Source organism: Pan troglodytes, chromosome X (assembly GCF_028858775.2).
Source record: "Pan troglodytes isolate AG18354 chromosome X, NHGRI_mPanTro3-v2.0_pri, whole genome shotgun sequence".
Taxonomy (NCBI): domain Eukaryota; kingdom Metazoa; phylum Chordata; class Mammalia; order Primates; family Hominidae; genus Pan; species Pan troglodytes.
In genome coordinates, this window is record NC_072421.2 from 120,419,367 (window position 1) to 120,431,702 (window position 12,336).

The window sequence follows — 12,336 nt, forward strand, 5'->3', positions numbered from 1 at the left end:
AAAGATCAACAAAATTCATAGACTGCTAGCAAGACAAATAAAGAAGAAAAGAGAGAAGAATCAAATAGACGCAATAAAAAATGACAAAGGGGATAACACCACTGGAAGCATTCCCTTTGAAAACTGGCACAAGACAGGGATGCCCTCTCTCACCACTCCTATTCAACATAGTGTTGGAAGTTCTGGCCAGGGCAATCAGGCAGGAGAAAGAAAGAAATGGTATTCAATTAGGAAAAGAGGAAGTCAAATGGTCCCTGTTTGCAGATGACATGATTGTATATCTAGAAAACCCCATCGTCTCAGCCCAAAATCTCCTTAAGCTGATAAGCAACTTCAGCAAAGTCTCAGGATACAAAATCAATGTACAAAAATCACAAGCATTCTTATACACCAATAACAGACAAACAGAGAGCCATATCATGAGTGAACTCCCATTCACAATTGCTTCAAAGAGAATAAAATACCTAGGAATCCAACTTACAAGGGATGTGAAGGAACTCTTCAAGGAGAACTACAAACCACTGCTCAATGAAATAAAAGAGGATACAAACAAATGGAAGAACATTCCATGCTCATGGATACGAAGAATCAATATCATGAAAATGGCCATACTGCCCAAGGTAATTTATAGATTCAATGCCATCCCCATCAAGCTACCAATGACTTTCTTCACAGAATTGGAAAAAACTACTTCAAAGTTCATATGGAACCAAAAAAGAGCCCATATTGCCAAGACAATCCTAAGCCAAAAGAACAAAGCTGGAGGCATCACGCTACCTGACTTCAAACTATGCTACAAGATTACAGTAACCAAAACAGCATGATACTGGTACCAAAACAGAGATAGGCAAATGGAACAGTACAGAGCCCTCAGAAATAATACCACACATCTACAATTATCTGATCTTTGACAAACCTCACAAAAACAAGAAATGGGGAAAGGATTCCCTATTCAATAAATGGTGCTGGGAAAACTGGCTAGCCATATGTAGAACGCTGAAACTGGATCCCTTCCTTACACCTTATACAAAAATTAATTCAAGATGGATTAAAGACTTACATGTTAGACCTAAAACCATAAAAACCCTAGAAGAAAACCTAGGCAATACCATTCAGGACATAGGCATGGGCAAGTGCTTCATGTCTAAAACACCAAAAGCAATGGCAACAAAAGCCAAAATTGACAAATGGGACCTAATGAAACTAAAGAGCTTCTGCACAGCAAAAGAAACCACCAACAGAGTGAACAGGCAACCTACAGAATGGGAGAAAATTTTTGCAATCTACTCATCTGAGAAAGGGCTAATATCCAGAATCTACAATGAACTCAAACAAATTTACAAGAAAAAACACAAACAACCCCATCAACAAGTGGGTGAAGGACATGAACAGACACTTCTCAAAAGAAGACATTTATGCAGCCAACAGACACATGAAAAAATCCTCATCATCACTGGCCATCAGAGAAATGCAAATCAAAACCACAATGAGATACCATCTCACACCAGTTAGAATGGCGATCACTAAAAAGTCAGGAAACAACAGGTGCTGGAGAGGATGTGGAGAAATAGGAACACTTTTACACTGTTGGTGGGACTGTAAACTGATTCAACCATTGTGGAAGACAGTGTGGCGACTCCTCAGGGATCTAGAACTAGAAATACCATTTGACCCAGCCATCCCATTACTGGGTATATACCCAAAGGATTATAAATCATGCTGCTATAAAGACACATGCACACGTATGTTTATTGCGGCACTATTCACAATAGCAAACACCTGGAACCAACCCAAATGTCCAACAATGATAGATTGGATTAAGAAAATGTGGCATATATACACCATGGAATACTATGCAGCCATAAAAAATGATGAGTTTGTGTCCTTTGTAGGGACATGGATGAAGCTGGAAACCATCATTCTCGGCAAACTATCACAAGGACAAAAAACCAAACATCGCATGTTCTCACTCATAGGTGGGAATTGAACAATGAGAACACTTGGGCACAGGAAGGGGGACATCACACACTGGGACCTGTTGTGGGGTTGGGGGAGTGGGGAGGGATAGCATTAGGAGATATGCCTAATGTAAATGACAAGTTAATGGGTGCAGCACACCAACATGGCACATGTATACATATGTAACAAACCTGCACATTGTGCACATGTACCCTAGAACTTAAAGTATATTAATAATAATAATAAAATGTATAAGAATAAAAAAAATAAAAAATATAAATAATTGCCATTCTGACTGGAATGAGATGGTACCTCATTGTGGTTTTGATTTGCATTCTTCTAATGATCAGTGATGTTGAGCTTTTTATCATATGCTTGTTGGCTGCATAATGTCTTCTTTTGAGAAGTATCTGTTCATATCCTTTGTGTAATTTTTGATGGGGTTGTTTTTTTTCTTATAAATTTGTTTAAATTTCTTGTAAATTCTGGATATTAGACCTTTGTCTTAAGGGTAAATTGCAAAAATTTTCTCCAATTACCTGTAGGTTGCCTGTTCACTCTGATGATAGTTTCTTTTGCTGTGCAGAAGCACTTTAGTTTAATTTGATCTCATTCATCAATTTTAGCTTTTGTTGCAATTGCTTTTGGTGATTTCATCATAAAATCTTTGCCCCTGGCTATGTCCTGATGGTATTGCCTAGGTTTTCTTCTAGGGTTTTTATGGTTTTGGGTTTTATATTTAAGTCTTTAATCCATCTTGACTTAATTTTTGTATATGGTGTGAGGAAGGAGTCCGGTTTCAGTTTTCTGCATATGGCTAGCCAGTTTTTCTAGCACCATTTATTAAATAGGGAATCGAATCCTTTCCCCATTGTTTGTTTTTGTCAGGTCGATTTTTGCTGAAGATCAGATGGTTGTAGATGTGTGGTCTTATTTCTCAGGTCTCTATTCTGTTCCAATGATCTATACGTCTGTTTTGGTACCAGTACCATGCTGTTTCTGTTACTGTAGCCTTGTAGTATAGTTTGAAGTCAAATAGCATGATGCCTCCAGCTTTGTTCTTTTTGCTTAGGATTGTCTTGGCTATGTGAACTCTTTTTTTGTTCCATGTGAATTTTAAAACAGGTTTTTTCTAATTCTGTGAAGAATGTCAATGGTAGTTTGATGGGAATAGCACTGAATCTATAAACTACTTTAGGCAGTATGGCCATTCTCATGATATTGATTCTTGCTATCCATAAGCATGGAAGGTTTTTCCATTTGTTTGTGTCCTCTCTTTTTACCTTCAGCAGTGGTTTGTAGTTCTCCTTGAAGTGGTCCTTCGTGTCCCTTGTTAGCTGTGTTTCTAGGTATCTTGTTCTATTTGTAGCAATTGTGAATGGGAGTTCATTCATGATTTGACTCTCTGCCTATTTATTGTTGGTGTATGGGAATGCTTGTGATTTTTGCACATTGATTTTGTATCCTGAGACTTTGCTGAAGTTTTTTTATCAGCTTAAGGAGTTTGGGGGCAGAGATAATGGTGCTTTCTAAATATAGGATCATGTCATCTGGAAACAGAGACAATTTGACTTCCTCTCTTTCTATTTGAATACCCTTTATTTTTGTCTCTTGCCTGATTGCCCTGGCCAGAACTTCTAATACTATGTTGAATAGGAGTGGTGACAGAAGCCATCCTTGTCTTGTGCTGGTTTTTAAAGGGAATGCTTCCAGCTATTGCCCATTCAGTATGGTATTGGCTGTGGCCTTGTCATAAATAGCTCTTATTTTGAGATATGTTTCATCAATACCTAGTTTATTGAGAATTTTTAACCTGAAGGGATGTTGAATTTTATCAAAGGTCTTTTCTGCATCTATTGAGATAATCATGTGGGTTTTGTCATTGGTTCTGTTTATGTGATGGATTATATTTATTGATTTGCATACGTCGAACCAGCCCTGCGTCCCAGGGATAAAGCTGACTTGATGGTGATAGATAAGCTTTTGATGTGCTGCTGGATTCGGTTTGTCAGTATTTTTTTGAGGATTTTTGCATCAATGTTCATGAGGTATATCAACCTGAAGTTTTCTATTTTTGTTGTGCCTCTGCCTGGTTTTGGTATCAGGATGATGCTGTTCTCATAAAATTAGTTAGGGAGGAGTCCTTCCTTTTCAATTGCTTGGAATCATTTCTGAAGGAATGGTACAAGCTCCTCTTTGTACCTCTGGTAGAATTCAGCAGTAAATCCATCTGGTCCTGGGATGCTTTTGGTTGGTAGGCTATTTATTACTGCCTCAATTTTGGAACTTGTTATTGGTCTATTCAGAGATTGGACTTCTTCCTGGTTTAGTCTTGTGAGGGTGCATGTGTCCAGGAATTTATCTATTTTTTTTAGATTTTCTGATTTATTGACATAGAGGTGTTTATGGTATTTTCTGATGGTAGTTTTATTTCTGTGGGGTCAGTGGTGATATCCCTTTTATCATTTTTTATTGTGTCTATTGGAGTCTTCTCTCTTTTCTTCTTTATTAGTCTAGCTAGCAGTCTATCTTATTAATTTTTTTTCAGAAAGCCAGCTCCTGAATTCATTAATATTTTGAAGGGTTTTTCGTGTCTCTGTTTCCTTCAGTTCTGCTCAGATCTTAGTTATTTCTTGTCTTCTGCTAGCTTTTGGATTTGTTTGTTCTTGCTTCTCTACTTCTTTTAATTGTGGTGTTAGGGTGTCAATTTGAGATCTTTCTACCTTTCTGATGTGGACATTTAGTGCTATAAATTTTCCTCCTAACACTGCTTTAGCTGCATCCCAGAGATTCTAGTACATTATCTCTTTGCTCTCATTTGTTTCAAAGAACTTCTTGATTCCTGCCTTAATTTCATTATTTACCCAGGAGTCATTCAGGATCAGGTTGTTCAATTTCCATGTAGTTGTGTGGTTTTAAGTGAGTTTCTTAATCCTGAGTTCTAATTTGATTGCACTTTGGTCTGAGAGACTCTTTGTAATTATTTCAGTTATTTTGAATGTTGACCTGTCGTGCTAGGTTGGGGAAGTTCTCACAGATAATATTCTGAAGTGTGTTTTCCAACTTGGTTCCATTATCCCCATCTCTTTCAGGCACTCTTATCAGTGGTAGGTTCAGGCTTTTTACATAGTCCCATATTTCTTGGAGGTTTTGGTCATTCCTTTTCGTCCTTTTTTCTCTAATCTTGTCTGCCTGCCTTATTTCAGCAAGATAGTCTTCCATCTCTGATATTCTTTCTTCCACTTGATCCATTTGGCTATTGATACTTCTGTATGCTTCACGAAGTTCTCGTGCTGCATTTTTCAGCTCCATTAGGTCATTTATGTTCCTCAGTGAAGTTTGTTACTACCCAACTTCTGAAGCCTACTTCTGTCAATTTGTCCATCTCATCTTCCATCCAGCTTTGCCCCCTTGTTTGAGAGGTGTTGTGATCATTTGGAGGAGAAGAGGCCTTTTGGGTTTTCAGAATTTTTCCATTGATTTTTTTCTTGTCTTCATGAGTTTGCCTAGTTTTGATCCTTGAGGCTGCTGCCACTTGGATGAGGTTTTTGTGAGGACTTTTTTTGTTGATGCTGTTTTTGTTGCTGTTTGTTTGTTTGTTTTTCTTTCAATAGTTAGGTCCCTCTTCTGTAGGGCTGCTGTGGTTTGCTGGGGTTGCACTTCAGGCCCTGTTCATCTGGTTCTCTCCCACGCCTGGAGATGTCACTTGAGGAGTCTGGAGGACAGCAAAGATGGGTGTCTCCTCCTTCATCTGGGATCTCTGACCTCAAGGGGCATTCACCTGATACCAGTAGGAACGTTCCTGTACAGGATGTCTGAAAAACCCTGTTGGAGTGGTCTCACACAGTTGGGTGGCACAGGAAGCAGGACCCATTTAATGAGGCACTTTAGCTGTCCCTTGGTACAAGGGGTTTGCTGCGCTGGGGTGAAACCCACTCATCTTGGCTGCCTGGATTCCTCAGAGCTAGAAGGAGGAAAGACTAAGTCTGCTGGTCAATGGAGATTGTGGCCATCCCTCCCCCTAGGGGCTCAGGCCCAGGGAGATCAGAGCTCTGTCCCTGAGCCCTGGCTGAAGTTTGAGTTCCTACAAGGAGGCCCTGCAGCTGCGGTGTTGGCTGCTGCCTCTCCCCCAAGGAGCTCAGATGGCTTAGACTGCAGGCAGCCACAGCAGTGGTTATGGCCACCCCTCCCCCAGGAAACTTGGCAGCTTAGGCCAATTGATTCTATCCAAGTGAGCATTGAGAATCTGTGTGGCTTTGTAGTTGAAGCCCAAGGCCCCAGTGGCATGGGCTCCCGAGTGGAATCTTCTGATCCATGGGTTGCACAGCTCCATAGAAAAAGCATGGTTTCCCAGGGTGGGTAGCACACTCACTCACCATCTCCCTTGGCTGGGGGTATGGCCTCCCCTGCCCCGTGTGGCTATCAGGTGTGCTGCCACACCACACTGCTCTTCCTTCCTCTCCATGGTTCACACCAGCTGCCTAGTCAGTCCTAATGACAGAACCTGGATACCTCGGTTGCCCGTGTGAGATTTGCACTGTGTTTTGGATCTTCTTGGTTGGAAACTCCAATCACTGCTGCTTCTAGTCAGCCATCTTGGCCCTGCCCCTCTCCAGAATTTCATTTTTTAAGGTTGAATAGTATTCCATTGTGTGTGTGTGTGTGTGTGTGTGTGTATCACATTTTCTTTATCCATTCATCTATTTATGGACATTTATGTTGATTCCTTATCTTGGCTATTGTGAATACAGTTGCAATAACCAAGATATGGAATCAACCTTGGAATCAAGAGGGGTGCAGATATCTCTACAATATACTGGTTTCCTTTTCTTTGGATAAATTCATAGTTGTGGAATTGCTGGATCATATGGTAGTTCTATTTTTAATTTATTGAGGAACCTCCATACTATTCTCCACAATGACTATGCTAATTTACGTTCCCATCAACAGTATATAAGAGTTCCCTTTTCTTCACATACTTGTCAGTATTTGTTATTTTTTGTCTTTTTTATAATTGGCTGAGATTTGAAGTATATATAGTTCACATTCAGCCCAGATTCAATTGGAAGAATACTGGAATAGAATCGAACTAGTACATGAAAAAGAAAATTCCATTTTTTAAAGTGCATCCCCAAAAGCACTTTAATTTTTAAAAATTATCTATAATACAAGGTAATTTTGAAATGAAACTGAGGGTTGAAAAGAATAGCATCGTTTTTCTAGTTATAGAGTTCATAGTTTTGTTCAAATTTCTAGCTTTAAAAAAGTAAAAATGTTTTGGCTTGGGCCTGCTTTCACAGATTTTAAATTATGGAGGATAATGGAGCCCTCAAAATGTTTACCTTGAGGATCATGGAACCCTCAAAATGTTTACCTTTCAAGACCTAAGTTCCCCCAAAATGGCTATTTGAGGGTTAGAGCCCAGTCCGCTGTTTGAAATAAAACAGCATCTGCTCTCTGCTCAAAGTCTACAGAGGATAAGAGACGGTGGACTCTTGTAGAGCTCTTAACTGAGCAGTTTGGAAACTAGGAGATGGTGTACAGTCAGGCTTGGGACTGACCTTTCTTAATAAATACCTGACACAGAAGGGTAACAAGCATCATCTCAAGTTCTTTGAAGAGTAGCCAAACATGCTGATTCTACATTGCAATGGTTCTAAATGGCTTCTTATTCAGGAGGTTTTCCACTCCCTACAGAGCCACAGAAATATGAAGTAAAGGTTGGTGCAGGGGATGACAGGGGTGTGTGCATGCCAGCATGCCAGCCTTTTTCTTAACAACTGCCTTAGCAAGTACAGCCACCATTTGAATTCCCTCTACCCTGGGGATAAGCAACTGGTAGAGAAAATAAAATATATTTTCTTATAAAATCCAGAAGTTGAGGGAAGAAAGAAAAAGAAAGACCTGACACTGTGTGGCAATGTAGAAAGTTTATTCTCAGTGTGTTCCCCATTCCCACATTAAATCCCTTTTCAAGGATTAAACTCTATTCAGAAGTTCATTATCTACCTCTTCTTAGCTTGACATTCAGACAAACCTATGCTACTAGGCAGCTGTAACATTGAGCACATAACTTCAGCCTTTCTAGGTCTTATTTGCTTCATATGTAAGATGGAGAAAATAATGAAATTTATCTTACAGAGTGCTTATAAGCATCCAAGGAAATGATAAAGCAGCTGAAAAGTACCTAGTCCCATGTCTAGCACATAAAACATAGTTAGGTGTCCATTGAATCTAAAGTCTACCTGATCAACTTATGCCTCCTCAGATGTTACTGAGCACTGTGCTTATGTGTTCTCCCACTATAACATGCATGCAATTGATCAGAGTCTTTCACTGTCTCAAGTTGAAGAATTCACTAATAATGGATAGTTCAAGAAAGAAACAGAGCAATAAAGGTTTCTGTTGTGGTGATGGGGGAAGGTAAAAGCCTTTCCACTTTGGCCACGAAGAGAGAGTAGTAAAATAATTAGCCACAGGTGACCTGTCAGAGGACAATGTTCTAAGTATTTGTATTAAGACCAAGGTCTATGAACCAAACTGGAAGTAAGAAACCTGGCATCCATAGTCATGTCAACCCAGCTAGATTCATCCTATGTTTATGGAAGATTGTTCATGCCAGTAATCTATCTCCTTGGGCATCATCAAAGATAAGACTTTATACTCAACAACAACAATAACAATAACAACTTGGGGCACTAATTGAGTAATTGCTCTGGTTTAGACGTTGTACTAAAAGTTTGTCCATGTATTATCTCATTTAATCCTCATAATCACTTTATGAAGAAAGTAACATTATTATGCATTTTTTACAGGTAAAGTGACTGAAGCTCAGTGAGGCTGCATATTTTGACAAAGGTCATATAAAAAGGAAATGATAGAGCTGGCATTTAAACCTAAATCAATCTGACTTCAGAGTCCATGCTCTTAATTATGACACAAACAGGCTCTCAGTGGGACCTTTTTCTGTTGCTGTTCCGATTATTGCAACATAATAATATACTCTAAAATTAATGACATAAAAATAATTGTTATGCTCACAGATTCTGTGGATCAGGAGTTTAGAAAGGTCACAGTGGAGATTATTTTCTGAGAAAACTCAAACGGTTTAGGGATGAAACAGCTTGTGTTAGAGAATCCATTTCAAGATTTCTTTTTCGCTCACATGTCTACTGGTTGATGTTGGTTGACAACTGAGACCTGGACCTCATCTTGGGCTTTCAACTAAGCTACCTATGTTTGACCTCTCCACGTGACCTGAGTTTCCTTCATCATGGTGTTCTAAGAGTAGCTGGACTTCTTATATGGTGATTCAAGTCTCCAAAAACAAATCCCCCATGGTCGAAGCAGAAAATGCTTTGTCTTTTATTACCTATCTTTGTAGGTCACATAGTATTATTTCCATTTTCCTTTAATATTTGAAACAGTCATAAGCCTACCTAGATTCAAAGTGGGTGGGGGGGAATTTAGATTCCACTATTGAAATGACAGTGGCAAGATCACATTGTAGAAGAGCATGTGCGATGAGAGATATTATTGCAGCCATTTGGAAAATATAATATCCCACACATCCCCCACCTACATTTCAGTATAGACTGCAGGAAACCTGCTGAGGTAACTTTGTCAGTGGTAGTCTATTTCTCAGATCAATTTCTTTGTACCTTGATGTGGTTTGTTGGGTGCATAAACATAGCCTGAAGCACTGCAGAAAGAAAGTTTACCTCTTTGCCCTCAAGAGAAGAAATATGTCTTAATGTGAAAATGCTCCAAGGCATGTAAATATTGGTTTCAGCTGGTTTTTACACCAGAAAACAATCACCTTTGAGAACCTATTCTGTGTTTTAGACTGTGCTAGGAGCTAAGATATTTAGCAGAAGTAAATTATAACCTATTCTGTGTTTTAGACTGTGCTAGGAGCTAAGATATTTAGCAGAAGTAAATTATAACCTATTCTGTGTTTTCGACTGTGCTAGGAGCTAAGATATTTAGCAGAAGTAAATTATATAATCTCTATTCCTAGAGCTTGGTAAGATTTGCACAGTACTAGACTAGAAATTAGACTACTTCTTTGCCATTTACCCCATTATCTGGAGCAAATCACTTGTCTTGTCAGAACATCACTTTATTCCTCTACCAAGGGGAGAATCTGCCTTAACCTAATACACAGGCTTTTGGAAGATGACAAAAACTCACATTTTAAAAGAATGAAGAACTAAGTTAACATGAAATATAATCATCTTTGAAAAGAAGTATGTTTCCACCTCCAACCACCATACAAAATAGATAAGAAACTTAACAGAAAATTATCAATAGCTAATTCACAAAATACTAGAGAGAATGCCATGTGGATTCTGGGGAAGTATCCAAGAGTGAGGGCTGCATGAGTAGAAAACCAAAATATGGTAAGTGGATGTATTATTTAACTACTGTTGCATAACAAATGTTCCCAAAACTCAAAGGCATGCAAGAATAATCATTTATTCTCATGGTAATGGGTCTTTAGATCACCTGGGTTTGTCTTATTTAAGTTGGCTAGATTTGGCTCCAAGCTGTTGATCAGGTCCAGGACTGTCCCATGTTTCTCTTATCCTCCTTGTGCCAGCAAGGTACTTGAAGCAAGTTCAAATTGTAATGGCAGAAGCACAAAGGGAGCTAATCTCAACCAGATAAGCACATTTTCAAGCTGCTTCTAGCAATATATCTGCCATTGTCACATTGGCCCGAACAAGTCATATGGCCAAGCCCAACATCAAGGGACAGAGATGTAGATTCTGCCTGTCAAGAAGTTATTGTAGGATGTGAACATATAATATCATGATAAGGAAGTGAAGAATAATGAGCAATAATTCAGTCTAACAGTAAGAGAACATAAGAAAAGCCAGTAAAAACTGGAGCCTAGGTCAATAGAATACATGGGGCATGGGGGTGAAGAAGACAAGAATTGTAGGGAAATAAGGAAACATAAGACATGTAACACAAGGCTACCTTATAGATGTTTCTGATTTCCATGACATGGTGTTTGGAAAAGTTTATCTTTCTAGTTGTTTATTTAAAACGGGAATCTGAATCAATGTGAGGTATCTCTGTTGCTTATATATGCCCTAACAAATCTTTAAAAACTAAATAAGTTAGCAAGAAAAGAATATTTGATAATTTCAGTGTAATTCCCGGGGCCATCCTAGAACCATCTGTGAGGTGAGTCTTGGCAAAGGAACAAATTAAATAATGGTGTCATTAGGCAACATGAATATTCATGCAGATGCTGTTGTTTACACATTCTTTTCTGTCATGGCTAAATAAAACATGGCACCATTTATGTGCAAATTACCACACAATGATTCTGCCACATTTCTAAATGACTGAAGGGGGTGTTACTGGATGAAGGCTTTCCAAGTCCCTGGCAATTATATGGTGAGCTACCCAAACTGAAGGTCAGCTGGTGGGCTCCACTGTATTAGGAAATGAGGGTTAGTAGAACTATGAGCTCAGGGAGGAAGAGCATCTGTAAGACACAAGGTCCTAGACAAAGATGAATCAAAGGCCAGGTAAGCCACAGAAATCAAGAGGTCCATTGATAAGGATGAGGCAAAAGAGGAAAGAACTAATATTACTGAGTGTCTACAATATACCAGGTAGCATGCTAGGTGTTTTATACATACTATAGTCCTCTTAATCACTGCTATGGTTTTAATAACTGTCCACTCCAAAACCCATGTTGAAACGTAATCCCCAATGTGGCAGTATTGAGAGGTAGGGCCTCTAAGAGGTGATATGAATGAATCTATTCATGGATCAATAAATTAGTGGGTTAATGGGTTATCATGGGAATCAGATTTGTGGCTTTATAGGGAGAGAGACATGAGCTAGCACACTTAGTTCCCTCACCATGTGATGCCCTATGTCACTTTGGGACTCTGCAAAGAGCCTTCCCCAGCAAAAAGGCCCTTGCCAGATGCAGCCCCTCAACCTTGGATTTCTCAGCCTCTATAACAGTAATAAATATTTTTTCTCCATAAGTTACATAGTTTTAGGTATTCCGATACAAACAACAGAAAACAGACTAAGATAATTACCTTATGAGATATATGGTATTTTGTCTCATTTTGCAGATAAAGAAACTGAGACTAATTGAGGTAAAATGACTTGCTTAAGTTCACACCACCTTGTATGCCGCAAAACTAAGCTTGGTTCTCTCTGAATACATAATTTACATTCTTTACATACTCTGAAGTCTATATCTTTCCATCACAGCATGTTATCTCCTCACAAACAGGACTGAGGTATTGGGGAAATGGCTAGGCGAACAATACACAGTAGGTACACAGGAAATAAGCAAAGGATGGGGTAGGGTGAGGTGGGGTGGGAAGCAACAAATAG